The sequence below is a fragment of the Chiloscyllium plagiosum genome, chromosome 24, assembly GCF_004010195.1.
Source record: "Chiloscyllium plagiosum isolate BGI_BamShark_2017 chromosome 24, ASM401019v2, whole genome shotgun sequence".
In the NCBI taxonomy this organism is placed as follows: domain Eukaryota; kingdom Metazoa; phylum Chordata; class Chondrichthyes; order Orectolobiformes; family Hemiscylliidae; genus Chiloscyllium; species Chiloscyllium plagiosum.
In genome coordinates, this window is record NC_057733.1 from 24,565,476 (window position 1) to 24,586,188 (window position 20,713).

Genomic DNA, 20,713 nt, shown 5'->3' on the forward strand with positions numbered 1-20,713 from the left:
TCCCCACCCCCACCCTCCTCTAGCTTATCTCTCCACGCTTCAGGCTCACTGCCTTTATTCCTGATGAAGGGCTTTTGCCCGAAACGTCGATTTTGCTGCTCGTCGGATGCTGCCGGAATTGCTGTGCTCTTCCACCACCACTGATCCAGAATCTGGTTTCCAGCATCTGCAGTCATTGTTTTTACCTTATTTATAATAGCTCCCATGTCTTTCTTGGTTTGGATGGTGCACTTGTCAGATTTTTGTTAGGTCGATTGTGGCAAAGGTTTCTTTGTTCACACAACTTGTTAAATTCCCCATGTGGAAAGCATATTCGTCCGCTGTTTGAAAATTGTTCCACTCTGGCTCTTGACACATATGTCTTGCAGCAATCTTCATGTACTATTTTATGTGGGTCTCTGGCATATTCTTTGCTGCTGTTGCCATTCTGCTGAGCATATCTTCTGTTGGTCATTTCCTCTTGTAATCTTTGGCTGTATCTTTGGAACCAGATTTCTTGCATCGTGGGTCCAATGTCCTTTTTTGCTGTATGCCTTGCACAGGTCTCAGAATGAAGGACGGCTTCACCATCGGTGTGATAGATTGTATTTGCTGCGTAGCTTACTTGTCAGTGCCACTTATTGTACTAGTGCTTGCAGGTATTCTGCCTGACTACAATGGCTTCCTATTTTCTGCCATCTGCTTGCAGTGAATCAATGCTCTGACCTTTCTTTTTTCCAAGACATGTTTTTGTTAGATATTGAGGCAATGCCTAACGCCATTATCTGCTGGTACAGCTGAGCCTCTGAATAGTCGCATTTTCTGCTCTTGTTATGGCATTTACTGACTAATTGATCTTTTGATTCCTGTGGTTTTTGCCTATAGGACGTTAATCCTAAACATTAAATTTTAAAGTTGACTCTCACATATAGCTGATCTTCCAGCACTTTTGCTCCTATTCAATTAAACCTGTATAAACATTCTTAACTAACTGCTATTATTCTTTTCATTGGTTGCTTAACTGGGTCCACAATAGTTTGCTTCATCTTTTTTTTAAAAAATGTTTGAACTGAACCGAAAAGTTAATTTTCATTTTCTACTTATTGGCCAGAAAATTGATCTATGGATTGATCTGTTGACTCTGCACTGTTTCTAAATGCAACTGCTTCTTTTATCCTCAATGTTTGACTTTCGGCATGCTTCCATTTAGTTTATTGTAGTGCTGATTCTCAGTGGCTATTCAAATTTGAAATAGACTTTTGATTAGGAAGACTCCCGATTTGAATCAAGGAATTGCCAATATGAACCTTTATTCATACTAGACTCAAAATATTAACTCTGCTTCTGTCTCTCTACAGGTGCTGCCGGACCTGCTGAGTTTCTCCAGCATTGTCTGTGTTTGTTTCAGATTTCCAGCATTTGCAGTATTTTGCTTTGGAGTAATTGTTAACAATGGACATTTGGTTCACTGGTGATCACTCAGATCATTGACCAATTGAGTTGTTCACTAAAATAACATCTATTCTACTTTCACTCATTAACTGATATATTTCAGCAAACATCTTAATAAACTAGATGCAATGAAAAGGCCAATGTGCTTTTGTGGAATGCATGCTTGTGTAAATGTCTGCGTAGTTGACCTCCCATTACTTAGGTCTCATCTGACCATTGTTTTTTTCTGGGCTACCCACAGCTATCATTGCTAAAGAACAATCACTCTACTAGCTTTGCTATTCCTGAAAATAAACTCCAAATAGTTTCCAATAAAACAAAATGTGTGGCACAAAGGTATTCCGTTACTTACTTTAAATAAACGTTAATAACACAGCATTTTGAATTTCTAACACTGGCACCTTCTTTTTAATCTATTGTAAATCTCCCTGAGCTATGTGGAAATAATAATATTAGCACTAAATTAATGATAAATTTTGTAGCTATATGCTGTAAATGTTTTAATGTCAATGCCAAAAGACTAAAGCAGTATAGATATGCAGTGCAGATACAGTCAGAAAGCAAACCTAGTTTCACTGCCTGCTTGGTTTTACAAGGCTTGGAAATTCGTACAGATTAAAATATCCCTGTCTAGTAATGGAAAATAGTGAATTACTTGAAATTCATGACAAAGTAGATTGCTTGAGGTTGAGTGGTTTAATTTGAATTGATTCGGACTAATTCAATGGTGGTTTCTAGGCATTGGTCACAATCCAACTGTTTCCCAAAGTGGTGAAAACCTTCTTTTGCTGGCTCTATTTTTGATTACATTTCGGAGCCAGTAAAATCCTCTACATTTTTAAAAGTTACTTGTTACTTGTATGGCTTGTGAATGCATCCTGAAGGTCCCAATGCATAGGTGGGAATCAATGGACATATTTGCTTTCATATTTGTTTCTACTAAATTAACAAGATAACTTGCAAAAACAATCATTGTTTCTTTATGGTTATAGATGCTGGTGACTTGGCAACTCTCTGTAAAAGAAATTAATTGGCTGAAGAAGGTAACATGAATTAATTTAAATGTTCAGCCACCCACAGGTATCATGCTATTTTTAATTTTCTTTCACAGTAGGATCTGGATATTACCTATCTCTACTTACCCTTGAATGGTGACAGTAAGCTGCTTTCTTGATTCCACTCATCTGGATTGATTCCACTCATAGTGAAGTTTAGAAGTATGTTCCAGGATTTTGAACCAGCAACAGTGAAGGAACAGAGATATATTTCCAATTCAGGATGATATGTTGTTTGGAGGGGACCTTGCAGATGGTAATGTTTCCATGCATTTTGCTACCAATGCCTTTCTAGTGGTAGATGTGACGGGTTTGGAAGGTGTTGTAGAAGGAGCTTTGATGAGTTACTGCAGTGCACTAATGAGAGGCACACTATAGCTGTCACTTTGTGTAGTCCAGATGCGGGGGATATACTATTTCAGAAAGATGATCATAACAGTTTTGACATCTGATGAATGATGTATTAAATTGAGGCCTCATTTGTCCTTCTCAGGTGTTGTAAATAATCCCATGTCACTATTTGAAGAGCAGGAAATTTCTCACCACCTTATTGGCTGATACTTAACCTTCAATAAATATCCCATAAACACAGATCATCAGTGTTATTTAACATGTTACTGTGTTATGTGTTCTCTTTTCTTTCTTTGTGACAATAGTGACTCAGCTACCATTGTTGTTCTTGGCCTGTATTGTGCAATGGTACAACATGTGGTCATGAAAGGTATAATGCAAAAGTAATTTTTTTTTGGATTTTGTTTTGGGGTATTTATGATCTGTCCAACTATCTGCTCAATTCTTGTAAGTCTCATTTATCATTTATCTTCACATTTATGAAAGTGTAAAAGCACTAAGTTTAAAGCAGCACAAACATAGATAACATCACTGGAAATACAAACATATCAGTCCTGAATTTTGTGATTTTTTTTCACTTAAAAAAACATAGCCTGTACAGTCAAATGATTGTGGCATGATATCAGTCCATTAAAAGAATGAGCCTTTCTTTTTTTTAACAGTTTTCAGGTGGGTGTTTGGTTTACTGGCATTATTGTCAAACCCCACTGCTATTTCCTGAAGTAGGTGACAAGTTGAGCTGTAATTGAACCAATGGAAATGTATCAGACTTCAGCATTTGGGTCCACGTCAGAGTGTATTCATGGGACAGGCATAAATCCTTCCCCATCCTGAATCAACTTCAAAGGGTGACTCTTCGGCTCCATTTACTTAATGAGAAAAAGCAACGATACAGGAGCTGAATTGTGAGACCATATCTGCCAATAGTAGAGGGAGAGAAATTGGAACAGCCCACAAAGTTGCAGCTAACCTTTCAGTCCATGGCTCAGTTGCCAGTCAGCACTGTTAGAAGGAGAGGCTCAAGGTTATCAGGTTATGGGAATTAGAGTAGGGAAATCATCACCAGACACAACAGCACAGTAGGAGAGGAGGCAGTATTCAAAAAGAGAGCAGCCGAACCTAGAGGAAAACTGGATATGGGAATTGGAAATGAAAGAAATATATCACAGTCCTCACTATAGATAAAGAAGTCCTATGATAGCCCAAAGCTTTTGGAGTAACTAAGAAGTTTATTGGTAAAAACACCTGCTTTTCTCTTGTCACTTCTAAGCCTGGACAACCATAAGAAATAGGAACAGGAATAGGCTGTTTGGCCCCTCAAGCCTGCTCCACCATTCAATAGCATCATGGCATGTTCCTGCCTTTCCCCATAACCCATCTACTGATGAAGAGTCTATCGATTTCAGCATTAAATGTATACAACGACACTACCCTACGACTCTCTGTGGCAAGGAATTCCAAAGACTCTCAGCCCTCTGAGAGAAGAAATTCCTCCTCATCTCAGTCTTAAATTGATGCCCCTTTATTTTGAGACTATGCCCTCTGGTCCTAGACTCTGCCATGAGGGGAAACATCCTCTCTGCATTTACCCTGTCAAACCCTTTAAGAAGTCGAACAGTGTGAAGCTGGAAAAGCACAGCTGGTCGGCAGCATCCAAAGAGCAGAAAAATCAACGTTTCAGGCATAAGCCCTTCATTCCTGATGAAGGGTTTAAGCCCGAAATGCCAAATTCTCCTACTCCTCAGATGCTGCCTGACCAGTTGTGCTTGTCCAGCATCACACTTTTCAAATTTGATCTCCAGCATCTGCAGTCCTCACTTTCTCCTGGCTGACTTAAACCCCTTAAGAATCTGATATGTTTCAGTGAGATCACCTTTCACTCTTCTGAACTCCAGTGAGTAGAGTCTAAACCTCTTTAGCCTTTGTTCATTTGACAATCTCTCCTTACTTGGGAACATCCTGGTGACCCTTTTTTGTATTGCCTTAAATTAAATTATATCTTTTTTTAAATAAGGGGATCAAAACTGCCCCAAATGCTCCTGATGTGGTCTCACCAGCACCTTGTATAGCTGCAGTAAGACTTCCCTACCTTATAGTCCATCTCCTTGACATAAGGGCCAACATTCCATTAGCCTTCCTGATCATCTGCTGCACTTGCTTTGTGTTTTGTGCGCAAGCATCCCCAAGTCTCTTTCTGTTGTAGCTTTCTGCAGTTTTTTCTCCCTTCTAAAATGAACAACTTCAAATCTACTGCATTATATTCCATTTGCCAGCTTTTTGCCCATGTACTTAACCTAACAATATCGCTGTGTAAATTGCCAGTCTCCGAGCACTGTCCTACAACTCATCCGCTTTATCCTTGACCACAACATTTTCACCTTTGAAAACCAGTTCTTCATCCAGGCACACAGAACAGTCATGGGGACCAAATTTGCACCCCAATAAGCCAAAATTTTCATGCACAGGTTCGAACATAATTTCTTCTCTATGCAAGATCTCCAACCAACATTGTACACCAGGTATATTGATGACATTTTCTTCCTCTGGACCCATGGCGAGGAGTCACTGAAACAACTACACAGTGATAACAATGAGTTTCATCCCACCATCAAACTCACCATGGACTACTCTCTACTATCTGTCTCATTCTTGGATGCATCGCCATTAAGGATGGACACCTCAGCACCTCATTCTACCGCAAAACCCACAGATAATCTCACAAAGTTACACTTCTCCAGCTTCCACCCAAAATATATTAAAACAGCCATCCCCTATGGACAAGCCCTACGCGTACACCGGATCTGTTCAAATGTGGAGCAACGTGACGGGTACCTGGAAGTACTCACGGATGCCCTCATAAGAACACATCGACGGCCAGTTCCGATGTGCCACAGCGAGAAACCATAATGACCTCCTCAGGAGACAGTCACGTGCTGCAACCAACAGGGTACCCTTCGTTGTCCAGTACTTCCCAGGAGCTGAAAAACTACACCATGTTCTTCGCAGCCTGCCACACATTATCAATGAGGATGAACACCTCACCAAGACCTTCCCCACACCTCCACTGCTCGCCTTTAAACAACCGCCAAACCTCAAACAGATCATTGTTCGTAGCAAACTGCCTGGCTTTCAAGACAACACAATATAACCTTGTCATGGTAGATGATGCAAGATGTGTCAGAGTGTCGACATGGATACCACCGTTACAGATGGAGATACCTCCCACCATGTACGTGGTAGGTACTCATGTGACTCAGCCAACATTGCTTTTATGTGAACAGTACCATAAAAGCAGCCAACTGGAAAAATGGTGCAGGATTCCTGGTGAAGGGCTTTTGCCTGAAACGTTGATTTACCTGCTCCTTGAATGCTGCCTGACCTGCTGTGCTTTTCCAGACCACTCTAATATCGACTCTGAACTCCAGCATCTGCAGTCCTCACTTTTGCCAATGTTGTCTATGTCATACGTTGCAGGCAAGGATGCCCTGAGGCATGGTACATTGGTGAGACCAAACAGAGACTATGGCAACGGATGAATGGATGCCGCACAACAATCAACAGACAGGCGTGTTCCCTCCCAGTTGGAGAACACTTCAGTGGTCCAGGATATTCGACCTCAGACCTTCAGGTGATCATCCTCCAAGGCGGACTTTGGGACAGGCAACAACACAAATTGGCCGAGCAGAGGCTGACAGCCAAGTTTGGTCCCCATGGGGATGGCCTCAACCGGGACCTTGGATTCATGTCACACTACAGGTGACCCCATTGCACTATACACACACACACACACACTCTGACAGACGCACACACTCATCTCCAGACCCTCTCTCATATGCTCATACATACACTCCCACACTCACACATACACCCTCTCACAGATTTATGCCTCTTTACACTTACACTCACACTCACACACATACACACATTCTCTCAAAGACACTCAAAGCTGACTGTCTCGTGTTGCTCATCGTTCACTTTGAAGAGAACTCACCGAGCTAGGATCCATTTAATCATCTCCCAGAGATGAACATTTCAGCAATGCCTTGAATCATAAAATCCTTGTCATACTACACTTCAAGGGCAATTAGTGATGTGCAAAAAATGCTAGCCTTGCCCAGAATTACATGAAAAATAAAAACACTTTGTTGTTTCAAAGTTACACACACTCCACCCTTTCAGCTGATACCCACCTTCTGTTGGGTAGCTTGTTCCAAAAAGTAATTCAATTCCTGCATCTGTGGTTCCATTAGTTTTAGCTGCCATTGTGATTATTTAGTTCAGTTTTCACATGTCTTAGAATATACCTTTCAGTTTTGGAATATATTTGAAGCATTAGGAAGTAAAGTTTAATTGTGGAAAATTAAATAAATGCAATTAAAGCAAACTTGTGAATCTATTACCCACGAAAGGTAAAAGTCATGTTGATGTAAATGATTAAGAGTCATAAAAGTAGATTAAAACAGCAGATTAATGATCTGAAGAGGTGTAGACATGATCTCTGCAAAGCAGATGAGAGCAATGGCAACACAGAGATGTTTCATTTTGGAAGGTGGAGCAAAATTAATTAACAAGCATCCAATAAACCTTGAAAGAATGTGAAATCTATTTACTTCATCATGGATAATCACATTAAAGGTCAGTTTGAGGATTATCCAGAGCAGGCTACATCATCATGGAGATTGCTGGAGCTTTGGAAGGCTCTATGGTTTGAAATTGTCTGGATGTTTGTTGGGAGAACATTTTGGATTAAAGCTTGGACTTTGTGTACTTTGCAACACACTGACAGATATTAGCTAAAATATATCATAGAACTGCATCATAAGCAGATTAAAGCAAATTTCATCAATGATTATGTGGAAGGCATGTGAAGTTTATCCAGTTTAAATCGTGTGGGGAACAGAACTGGAGGATTGCTTAGTCTGAAGCTTATAGGAAAACGTACAGTGACCCTCGCACCACTTTATTGTTACCACTGAGAAAAGCTGAATCTGTGGAAACATCTTCAGGGGATAATGGCATTTTTATGGGTGATCGCTGCAGGAGTAAATAATTTAAAAAGTGGTGTGTTTGATGAGATAAATCTCAAGGGAAATAAGAAGTAAACTGAGAGCCTAACGTGCATATTGTTGAGTTTGTGGTGTTTCTTTTGTCACATTCTTCTCTATACTATAAAGTTTGCTTTACTTTTAGAAAACATTCTGTTGGTTAAAATGAAATGTTCAGATTTATTTTTAAATGTTAATGGGCCTTGAACAGCTTGTAACAATGTGCAATACTCAAAATACTTCAGAATTTCTTTATGTCCTGATAGTATGTTTTGCGTTCTGCTCCCATTGATGACAAAAGTATTTCTTGTTCTCTCTCTCTCTCTCTCTCTGGTGTACCTGTACTCCTGAGGTTTGTTGTGCTACAGAACTATTAATCAATGTGGGCAGAGAAATTGCATTGATGCTAAACTCCCTTGGGCATTCAAACTGAATGACAAACACATATAATTTTTATAGTTGTTTGATAATTCAGGACATGTTGATGCCTGAATTTAATTTTTCCTTAATGCGTTTTGGACAATGTACGTTGCAGTCTCGTGAATTTAATTTTTCCTTAATGCGTTTTGGACAATGTATGTTGCAGTCTCGTGTGTTGTCCCACTTGTAAATTAAGTCATGTGGGCTCTTTCTACAAGTATTGTTATCTTGCCTTTTGGGAAACAGCAGGATTTATTTTGTGTTCTCCAGAACAAATGCTTACTCACTGTTGACATTGCACACAATTCTTTATATATTCTATCCCTTAATGACAAATGCTTAAATCTTAATGTAGGTGGTTTAATGTAGTTTGTTTTAATTTAGAAAGTCAATGTACATAACAAAGACTACCAAGGTTTTAAAAATAATTTTGGATTCATCGTCTTTAAAATCAACAATTACATAATATAATAACATGATATATAATTATGATATAATATTGGAACTTCAGTGCTCGTGTGGTAATTTGGTGCAGTTAGTTGCCCAGACATGAAAACATTCTTCTGATTTTCATTCGATTGAGATCCCTGTCAGATTTGGAGCAATTTGCTGTATGCCCTTGAAGGACCAATAATTGAATCGTTTATTGACAAGTACAAATGGGCAAAGCCTCAGTGCTCTCCACAGTAGTACAGTGCTTCAGAATCACATCAAGATCCTACTGATGTTGCATACTCAGATTTACATGCACTGCTGGGGCTCCTTCTCATTACCAGTCAGCATTTGGACTGTGGATTTCAAGGCTCCAACAAAATTTCCACTGAGTTTTACAAAGATAGGAATATTTAGAAGCTACTTCACTGCTATTTAACTTCTATTACCCATCCCCTTTCTAACCAATGAAGACGTATTTGATGCCTCCATTATTAAAACATGGAACATTGGAAGGAACTTGAGATGTTTGACAGTGGAAACTACTTAAATCTGAATTGAATCGTCTATTTGTGCCATGCATTTGATATAATAAGAAGGAATAACTGACATTTTGATGCTTTTATGGTGCTGTTCTTATCTTAATGCTTAAAATAACTGCTTTATGCATTTGAAATTGTCGTTGGTTGCTGCCAAATTTTATCAGTACAACAAATGTCAGCAACTCTTATCAAAACATCTGGCAAACTGTCCACTTCAGTTAGGTGGTGTTGTAAAGAATAAGCACTCAGTGAACAGTGTGCCTCATAATGTTACCAACATACCCGATAAACTCAAAAGCTGAGTTACATTAATATATTTTGGTTGGCAAATACAGGTGATCACAGAAAATTATTCCATCTTAACTGTACATTTTTGTACATTGTTTTTTGAGATATGTAAGTCCTGGGTTGCTCAGGTGGACCCATCTCTGATGAAGAGTTAGTGGACACTGAAGGTTAATCTTTTGGTTTTCTTCCCACAGATGCTGCCAGACCTGCTGAGTTTCACCAACAGTTGCTGTTTTATTACAGGTCTCACACATTTGCAGTTCCTTGATTTATTTAATCCATCTCCAGTTTGAATAATGTTTTATCATATTCTCTTTTGACATTTTAGCATCTACAACATAGAAGCAATGTCAGAGGTTGAATAAAGCATCAAAATAACAGTGATAATATCCTTAAACACATCAGTCAGAGAGTGCTAGGGGAAGCCAGGGTTTTGAGCGAGACCAGTACTCTGAAAAAATGTTTTTCAGTTGAAATGAGTTCCCCTTATTTTTCCTGAAATCAGTGTTCTGGAGAATTGTTCAAGTAGGGCTGTGGATTTGACCATAAACTAAAATCATCAAGGGAGATTTAGAAATCTCTTAGGATTGCATTAGAAATCAACAGCTTTTCAAAGATATTTAACATTCCAACTATGAGCTGAAGGAATGTTGTAGCAAGTTTTCATGTTTTAAAAGTTTTACTGGAATAAGTGACTCGAAGCTCTAACAACTAAACACTATTTTCTTCTCTATGCAAGCAACTTTACACTTTCAACTTCAGAGAGGGACATTTTGCTTTTGCACTTACCACATTTTACAGTTTAGTAATTTGCTCCAGTCCCTTGTAGGGAGATTATTAATTATAATTTAAAATACACATAATACAAGTTTGAAATGGTCAGCAGTGGATTATTCTTATTGTATTTCAATAAGCCCTGGAGAAATTTGCAATTGTAATGTCAAAAATGGTTTTCGCTGCTAAAATGAGTAGGTTTTTAAAAAAATGCATGGTTGGGATGCAGTTGTGGTTCAGTGTTGAGATCAACAATGCATTCAATCTCTTTGGCTAAAGTGAGATGCATGGTTGTGAAGACATTAGGTGTCTCAGGGCAGATGTTCAATAAGTGAGTAAGTAATGTAGATACCATCAGAGGTTGCTTCTAATTTAAGGTAGTAATTTTGAGTGCCATTGTCTTAAGCCAAGAATGGTCACAAGTACTTGAGGTAGGGTCAAGGATTAAACAAGATGGCAGATAAATGTCAGTCAGTCTGCAATAAGTGGGAGTTCCCTTCCTGTGTCAATTGGCTGGAAGGTTAAACTCAGCATCAGTCGTCCCTCTCTGTCTAAAGATAAAGTGGGACTATGGTGACTTTATTTTTACCTCTGATTACTCTCATTGCTTCCTAGATTCTGCACTACTGCACAGCAACTTTAACCTATTTTGCTCAGCAAAATGTGGTACTAGAAGTTAAAAGGATCTTCACCACAGAAAGTGGCCATTTCGATGATTGTACTTGTGCTTGCTTCTTTAAAGAAATATTCCGTTTGGTTTCACACCTCAACATTTTACTCAAATCCAAGTACAATATTCTTTGTATCAGGTTCCACTACTGTATCAAGTAAGGTGCTCAGGATGATAACCTGCTGTGTGAAAAGAAACCTCAATAGTTTCCCATGACAACCTTCCTATAGTGGTTTACTCAGAATTATACACAGCACTCCATCTGAGACCAAGTTAGAGATTTATGATTGTGTAGCATGACTTGCTCTTTACATATTCAATTCTTCTATTTACAAAACCAATTTTCCCTCACGCTTTCTTTATCAACATCTTCCCACATTCCAGGACCTTTGAATATACAGTCTTGGTCCCTCTACTTGCACACTTCTCAGGATAGAAACATTTGGATTATAATGATTTAACACATATCCCCAATAAATTTCTTCTGCCATGTGTTGAAACTTGTCACAGTCTATATGTTTTTGAAGTCTGCTACTATCTGGTTTGCTATTTACTATATTACCAAATGTATTGTAAATTAGAAAATCTCATCCAGCACTCTCATGGCAAGCCAAAGGTTTGATGAGATGAGAAATGTTATAACAAGTAAAACATCAAGGGCACAGCAGAATATGATAGGTCATACTATCAAGTACCAAAATACGTTTGCCCTAATTGACATGTTTTATTTTACATTGCATGGCTATAATTGAAGAGTCAGTGTCTAGCGTTTTGCATAACGTGTTTGCATAATGACAGTGTAAGATAGTCTGGAAGCTCCTATTGAAGCCACTTTTAAAATAAGAGAATTGTGCTTTATAACAATTGTATGCAAGCATTTCCATTGTTTGTAATGTTGCTGGCTGGAATACAGTTTTAAGGTTTATTTCCATTAATGTTTTGTAATTGAACATCTGTAAGGTCATGGAAATAATCCACATACCTCAAAAATAAACTTTTTTTTTATTTTAGAGATGTAATTTTAACTTGTTGACGAACTGGGAGACATTTTATAAGGAGTATTTAGAAATGTTTACGGAGCCATTCATTGAACACTCTTATTACGCTGTCTCTTTTAGTTATGGTCAACTTTCTCCAGGTGGTCCAAATTATTTGCAATACTTGATTCAGTCATACTTTGTAGCTAATGTAGCCAAGTGCACAAATCATATTTTTGTTTAACTTTATAAGGTCTTTCTGTATTGTAATGTTTATTTTGGGAGATGAAAGAAATGTTAGAAATTGGTCACAATTAGTCAACATTGACAGAGGTGAAGGAATGGATTAAATCAGAGAACATTTCTCAAGTTCTCAATCAAATTAAAATGTGCTGCTGCAACTCATAAAAGGATAAGACATTATACACTCGATAGAAAATCTAAAATATTTGAAAAACAAAAGCATTTGGCATGTTGGTAAGACAAACCAGTTTAGTACTGACACATGTCAATAGTAGGGCCCTAGGGAGTGTTGTGGAACAGAGAGACATAGAAGTTCAGGTACACAGTTTCTTGAAAGTGGAGTCACAGGTAGACAAGGTGGTGAAGAAGGCATTTGGCATGCTTTCCTTCATTGCTCAGAGCACTGAATGTTGGAGTTGGGATGTCATGTTGTGGCTATACAGGACATTGGTGAGGCATCTCTTGGAGTACTCCATACTGTTCTGGTTGCACTGCTCTAGGAAGGATGTCATTAAATTGGAAAGGATGCCGAAAAGGTTTACAAGGATGTTACCAGGACTGGAGGTTTGAGGTGTAAGGAGAGACTGGATAGGCTGAGACATTTTTCCCTGGAGTGTAGGAGGTTGAGGGGTGATATTGTAGAGTTTTGTTGTCGTACTGTTCGCCGAGCTGGAAGTTTTTGTTGCAAACGTTTCGTCCCCTGTCTAGGTGACATCCTCAGTGCTTGGGAGCCTCCTGTGAAGCCATTCCACGCACCTACCACTTTTTGTGTAAAGAACCTACCTCTGACATCTCCTCTAAACCTGCTTTCAATCACTTTAAAATTATGCCCCCTTGTGATAGCCATTTCTGCACTGGGAAAAAGTCTCTGAGTATTCACTCTATCTATGCCTCTCATCATCTTGCACGCCTCTACCAAACCCCGTCTCACCCTTCTTCACTCCAAGGAGAAAAGCCTTAGCTCCCTCAACCTTTTTTCATAAGACATGCCCTCCAATCCAGGCTGCATCCTGGTAAATCTCCTCTGCACCCTCTCTAAAGCTTCCACATCCTTCCTATAGTGGTGAGGTGACCAGAACTGAACACAATATCCAAATGTGGTTTAATCAGGACTCTCTAGAGCTGCAGTATAACCTCACAGCTCTTATATTCAATCACCCTGTTAATGAAAGCTAACACAATCCATCTGGGTGGTAACTTTGAGGGATCTATGGACATGGACCCCAAGATACCTCTGCCACTATAAATGCCGGAGGAAACACTACAGAAGCGCTTCACAGGAGGGTCCCAAGCACTGAGGATGTCACCTAGACAGGGGACGAAACGTTTGCAACAAAAATTTCCAGCTCGGCGAACAGAACCACAACAATGAGCACCCGAGCTACAAATCTTCACCCAAACTTTGAATTATAGAGGTTTATGAAATCATGAGGGGCATAGATAAGGTGAATAGCTAAGGTCTTTTGCCTAGGTGATGGGAGTTCAAAAGTAGAAGAAGTAGGCTTAAGCTAAGGTGGAAAAGATTTAAAAGGGACCTGAGGGGTGGCTTTTTCACACAGAGGGTGGTACGTATGTGGAATGAATTGTCAGAGGAAGCAGTAGATGCAGGTACAGTTTCAACATTGAAAAGACATTTGGATAGGTTCATGAATAGGAAGGGTTTAGAGGGATATGGTCCAAACACAGACAAACGGGACTAGTTTAGTTTGGCAAACCTAGTTGGTATGGACGAGTTGGTCCAAGGGGTCTGCTTCCATGCTGTATATCAGGTAATAACTTTTTGATCAAACAATCTCTGGAAGTTTCAATAATACATTTTCTCCTGCTTAAATGTGAACTTCTTTGCAGGAGTAGTAAACTGGAGGTGTAATTTGTTACAGTATTCTATATTCCTCCATTACACTGAAAATGTAACATTTTGCTTCTTAAAGCTTTGATTATGCTCAGTAAAGCTTGATAATCTAGTTTTTCTTCCCATCCTTTTTGCTTGCAGTTTCCCAAAGCAGATGTAATCCCTTATGAATTGAACCTGCAGCCTTTTTCTCTGAACCATTTATGGTCTCAAGCTTATTTTTCATGTCTGCCAAGTTCTCCCACCATATCCAAGACTAAAAATAAGCCACCAGAACAATGTGTACAAACTACACTTCTTGTTCAGATTTACTGAAAGATAAAATAATGTACTGTAGCAGTAAAACAGCAAGATATCAAACAAGTGAAATAGAGTCAGTCTATAGGGATTGATTAGCTATTGTTCTGGAAGAAGTCACCTTGATCAATGCGTCTTTTGAATGAAAGTTTCAACTTTCTTTTCTATTTCTATGAAAATATATCAGTGCAATACCACGTATATAGGTTGTAAAACACTTTTTTGAACTTCTTGGATATTAACCATACACAGGAATGCAACATGAGAAGATATAGATCCTTACTCTCCTGCTGTAACATCATCAGATGATTCCATCATTGTGTCATCTCTGTCCTTCACCAGCTACACAATCTACTAGGAAAGTTCAATGATAGAAACCAGAACTAAAGGCTTCTTTCATAGAATCCGGACAGTGTGTAAGCAGGCCATTTGGCCCGTTGAGTCCACACTGGCCCTCCGAAGAGCATCCCATCCAGATCCACCCCATACCCTATCCGTGTAACCCTGCATTTTCCTAAGCTAACCCATCTAGCCTGCACATCCCTGAATACTATGATACCCTGGAAACTCATGCAGACATGGAGAATGTGGAAGATCCACACAGATAGTCGCCTGAGGCTAGAATTGAATCAGGGTCCCTAGCGCTGTGAGGCAGCAGTGCTACTCACTGAGCCAAATCCATTAATTTTGGAGTAAGTATACAAAGAGCTTTGATTTCTCAGTACAGAGTAAGTAATGGAATTAAATTGCTTCTTCCATTGCATGCTGCATCATGATTAGAATTGACAACTCTTCTCAGTCAAACTATACATTTAAGCATTTTCAAATGAACCATTCCACCGTTCCAAAAATTTTAATATTAATTGTATTTCCAGAATATAAGGCAGTATCGAAATGTTGACTGACTGTGTCCACTCTTCCATTATGAAATTCAGCAAAGAAAGTATAGTTTCAGTTCTGATCTTAATTTTAATGGGTTTGAGCTTGCTGAAGCCAGCTCATTAATTCCATCTGCTAATAGTTTGACTTCAAACCTGCACCATTTACTTTAATAACATTTTGCCTACAGAGCTGCTGTAAGTACAAATTGATAACAAAACAATGAACTGAACAGGACATTTAACAGTTTGTCTACTTAACTAATCAATCCTCCTTAACCAAGATGTGGGATTGGGAAACAAAGATAAGAAGGACTGAGAAGAATCTGAATTATTGAAAGGGGAGTTTTATTTAATTCATTTTTAATTCCACTTTCAGAAGTGAGAGAAGATCAAAGATTGAATTAAGAGAGAGACAAAGAGAAATGCATTGGAAGTAAGGAAAAAATGGTGTTGATAAAATATCCCTGAAAAATGCTTAGAGATAGCAGGCTCTGCTGGCAGCAATTAATTGTTAGCTTGTCGTTAAAATAATTCTTATACTGTAATGACAGAATACAAATTTTTTTGGCGAGTTTAATAAACAATTGAAAGCACAGTAATTTCCTGAAAACAAGGGGAAGCTAAAGAGAAGGTGCTACTGTTGTGGCTGGCCAAACCTGCACAGTCCCTTTTAGATGTTTATATTTACCTATTTACATTAATGAAGCAGCTGAAGATAGATGGACCAAGGACATTATTTCAGAGAACTTCTACATTAAAGTACTTTGGCTGAGATGATTGATTAACAATGACCAAAACCATCTTCAGTTGTGCTGGTTACGACTCTAACCAACAGAGAGTTTCACCCATGATGCCCTTTGGACCCAGGTTTTTACTAAGGCTCCTCGATGCCATGTTTGATCAAATGCTGCCTTCATGACAAGGACAATCCCTCTCACTTCACTTCTGGGATTTAGCGCTTTTCATAGAATTCGACCAGTGTGGAAGCAGGCCATTCAGCCCAACAAGTCCACACCAACTGTCTGAAGAGAATTGCACCCAGACTCACTGCCCTACCCTATCCCTGTATTTCTCATGGCTAATTCAGCTCACCTGCACATCCTTGGACACTATGGGCAATTCAGCATGGCCAATCCACTTAACCTGCACATCTTTGGACTGTGGGGGGAAACTGGAGAATCCAGAGGTAACCCATGAAGAACCAGGGCGAATGTGCAAACTCCACAGAGACAGTCACCTAAGGTTGGAGTTGATCTCTGGTGCCGAGAGGCAGCACTGCTAACCACCGCGCTACAGAGCTGCCCCTGTTTTTGGACTAAGATTGCAAATAGGTCAGGAGCTGAAAGCCATATGACAGAAACAGAATCCATATTTGATAATTTAAATTGTGCTGTCATAAAATTTCCTTGAAGCATGATGAAGGTTCCTGCAAAACAGCACGTTAAACTTCAGGACTTATCCGGATCACTAATTCAAGCATATGATGATACTACTGTTTTCTTTCTAATTAAATCTCTTTCCTGACTAGAAAGATTCATTGTATGGAGTTGCTTCAAAGCATATCTTCAAATCTCTTTCCCCAAATGGTACTTATAAATGCTACTGTAAGTTTTCCATGAATAGAATCAACACTAGATACTATCCAGTTTATTTCTAATTCACTTTCCATATATGTGGCATTTGTCAGTCAGTAAAAAATATTAACCAATAGTTTGGGTGAGATGTTATAAAATTGTTACTAATATGATCAAAATGTACCAACTGGAAAAAATTAAACTCAAGACTGTTTAGCCTCTAGAGAACTAATGAAATAGAACAACTGATTTCTATTAGATTGCTTTATGTGGTATTCGTCTGTTCATTTAATTCCCAAACCTACAGTTGTGCCTCATCTTGCACTGTTTCTGATTCCTGTATTATAATTTTATTTTCTCAACTTCCTATCTTTTCACTCTGTTTAATTAATTGCTGAATTATTGGTTCCAACTCCGTATCCCATAAACAAAGGTCAAGCACATCTTGGCAATAAATGATGCAGTAATCACAGCACTTCAGTACAACATGTCTTATTCCACTGATTTGGAGATGCTGGTATTGGACTGAGGTGTACAAATTTAAAAATCACACAACACCAGGTTATTAGATTACTTACAGTGTGGAAACAGACCCTTCGGCCCAACAAGTCCACACCGACCCTCCGATGAGCAATCCATTCTCCTACATTCACCCCTTCACCTAACACTAAAGTTGGAGATGCCAATTTATTTACAATCACATGCATAATACAATGGTGTGTAAAGACTGCTTATTAGAGTCATAGAGTCATAGAGATGTACAGTATGGAAACAGACCCTTCAGTCCAACCCGTCCATGCCGACCAGATATTCCAACCCAATCTAGTCCCACTTGCCAGCACTTGGTCCATATTCCTCAAAACATTTCCTATTCATATACCCATCCAAATGCCACTTAAATGCTGCAATTGTACCAGCCTCCACCACTTCCTCTGGCAGCTCATTCCATACTCACACCATGCTTTGTGTGAAAAAGTTGCCCCTTAGGTCTCTTTTATATCTTTCCCCTCTCACCCTAAACCTATTTCCTCTACTTCTGGACTCCCTGACCCCAGGGAAAAGACTTTGTCTGTTTATCCTATCCATGCCCCTCATAATTTTGTAAACCTCTATCAGGTCACCCCTTAGCCTCTGATGCTCCAGGGAAAACAGCCCCAGCCTGTTCAGCCTCTCCCGATAGCTCAGATCCTCCAACCCTGGCAACATCCTTGTAAATCTTTTCTGAACCCTTTCAAGTTTCACAACATCTTTCCGATAGGAAGGAGACCAGAATTGCACGCAGTATTCCAACAGTGGCCTAACCAATGTCCTGTACAGCTGCAACATGACCTCCCAACTCCTGTACTCAATACTCTGACCAATAAATGGAAGCATACCAAACGCCTTCTTCACTATCCTATCTATCTGACTTCTTATTTACTGGCAATGTTTTACAAAGTGTATTTTGGTTGCCTTTTTACTGAAAATCCATCCTATGCAGAGTGTAACTTAATCTTCTTGTTTCATTTTCACATTTTGTTATCTGCTGGTGATCTGGACAGTTGAGCATTTAAGAATAGGCTAATTTGCAACAAAATTAAAATATTGTGAGAAGGAATTTGACTTTGGGAAATTAAAATATCTACATGAATAAATAAACTTTGATTTGGTCTTGGTTAAGTCATTTGTTATAGAGATATTCAACTTGAACCATAATATAAAGTGTGCAACTGCTACAGCTGTGGAAGCTCCATTGTTCTGGTTAATGTGGAGGTGAAACAACTATAAGAGTCATTGAAATATTGAGGATTATTTGAAGCAAAAGTACAGGATAAGCAAGAAGAACAGATAAATTCTCAATAAGTTTACTACTGAAAGCTTGAGATGACTTCTGAATTGATGGATTTTAAACAGACATAATCGACATTACATTAATGCTGTATAAGATATCACTGCTGTTACATGAGTCAATGAACATTAATTAGTCCTTGGGGATGTATATTGTTATCAAGGATCTTGATCACATTTTTAATATAGAACTACTAATATAGATTGTTAAAGTTGAAGAAGTTAAAGTTGAATTTAGTTAAACTTTTTTTTCTCAGTTATGTCTACATATAAAAAGAGAAGGCTTTATATTTTTGGGCATTTACATTTAGATCATGTGCATGGAATACAGAAATGCGAAAGAAATCCAAGATTCACAATGTTCTGAGTTATGTTTGTCAAAATGATAAGTAAAATAAACATTAGTACTGACCCTATGCAACACTGGGGCACAGATTCCATTGGATCATGAGATGGTATGTAACATCCCCTCCAAAAATAAGAATGGTACTGCCAAATCTAGACCCCCCCCCATGGTTTCTAGAAAAATACAGGGGAAAAGTAAACAGAAAAAAAAAGCTTAACACTGCAGATAAAACTCAACACTGCAGATAGCCTAGAGGAATAAAGAAAGTACAGGGATCAAGTGAGGAAAGTAATAAAATCAAAGAGAGGGCATAAAAAAGTCAGCAAGCAAGATAAAGGAAAACCCAAAGATGTTTTACCAGGATATAACCAGCAAAATGATAGTCAAGAAAGATGTGGGACCTATCAGAAGAAGGCAACTTTGTGAAGGTGCAGAGGATAGGGAAAGAATTTTAAATGGATTTTTAGTCTGTTTTCACAAAGGAAAGGGATGATGTGGATATAGTAATCCAAAAGAAGCAATGTGAAATAGTGGACAAAACCGTCATAATGAGGAGTTGGAATCCTTGAATGAGGTTTAATTACCAGGGCCAGATGAATTGTTCCCTAGGATGCTGAAGGAGGTCAGGGAAGAAATAGCAGATTTTCTAAAGATTATTTTTCAGTCTTCACTAGACACAGGTGAGGTGTCAAGGGGCTGGAGAAATGCAAATATGGTTCTATTGTTTAAAAATGTGTACAAAGGAAATGCCAAGTAATTATACTCGAGTTAATCTTACTTCAGTGGTGGGCAAATTGCTAGAATTTAAACGAACCCGGAAGGCTACAGCTAAGAAAGAGCGGGAGCAGCAGGGGGAAGTGACGACGACCAGAGGGGCAGCCGGGAAGGAAAGCAGTGAGTATATAAATCAGTTTGAATTGGCCCAATGTCTACTCTTGCCTGTTAGCGATCAGGGACATCAGAGTGTGTCTGTAAGTGAGGCAGGTAGGGGGAACCTGATTTCAGGAGTGCAGGCGCCTCAGCCCTTGACCTTGTCCAACAGGTATGAGATTCTTGCTCCCTGTATGGATGAGGAAAAGGGCTCTGGACAGGATGAGCCAGCTGACCATGGCACCATGGTGCAGAAGGCCATTCAAGAGGGGGGAGCAAAAAGACAAGTAGTTGTTATAGGGGATTCTATAATTAGGGGGACAGATAGTATCCTTTGCAAGGCGGATCAGGAGTCTCGCATGGTGTGTTGCCTAACCGGTGCCAGGGTTCGGGACATCTCTGACCGGCTTGAAAGGATATTGGAGCAGGAGGGGGAGGATCCAGTTGTTGTGGTCCACGTTGGGACTAACAACATAGGCAAAGCTAGGGTGGAGGACCTGTTTGGGGATTATCGAGCACTAGGAAGGAAATTGAAGTACAGGTCCCCAAGGGTCATAATCTCCAGATTACTGCCCGAGCCACGTGCCAATTGGCATAGGGATAAGAAAATTAGGGAAGTAAACACGTGGCTAAGGGATTGGTGTGGGAAAGAGGGATTCCACTTCATGGGGCATTGGCATCAGTTTTGGAACCGGAGGGACCTGTACCGTTGGGACAGTCTCCACCTGAACCGATCAGGTACCAATGTTCTAGCGAAGAGGATAAATAGGGTGGTCAGTAGGACTTTAAACTTCTGAGTTGGGGGGAAGGGAAAGTGAAAGCGACAGGGAGTATGGAG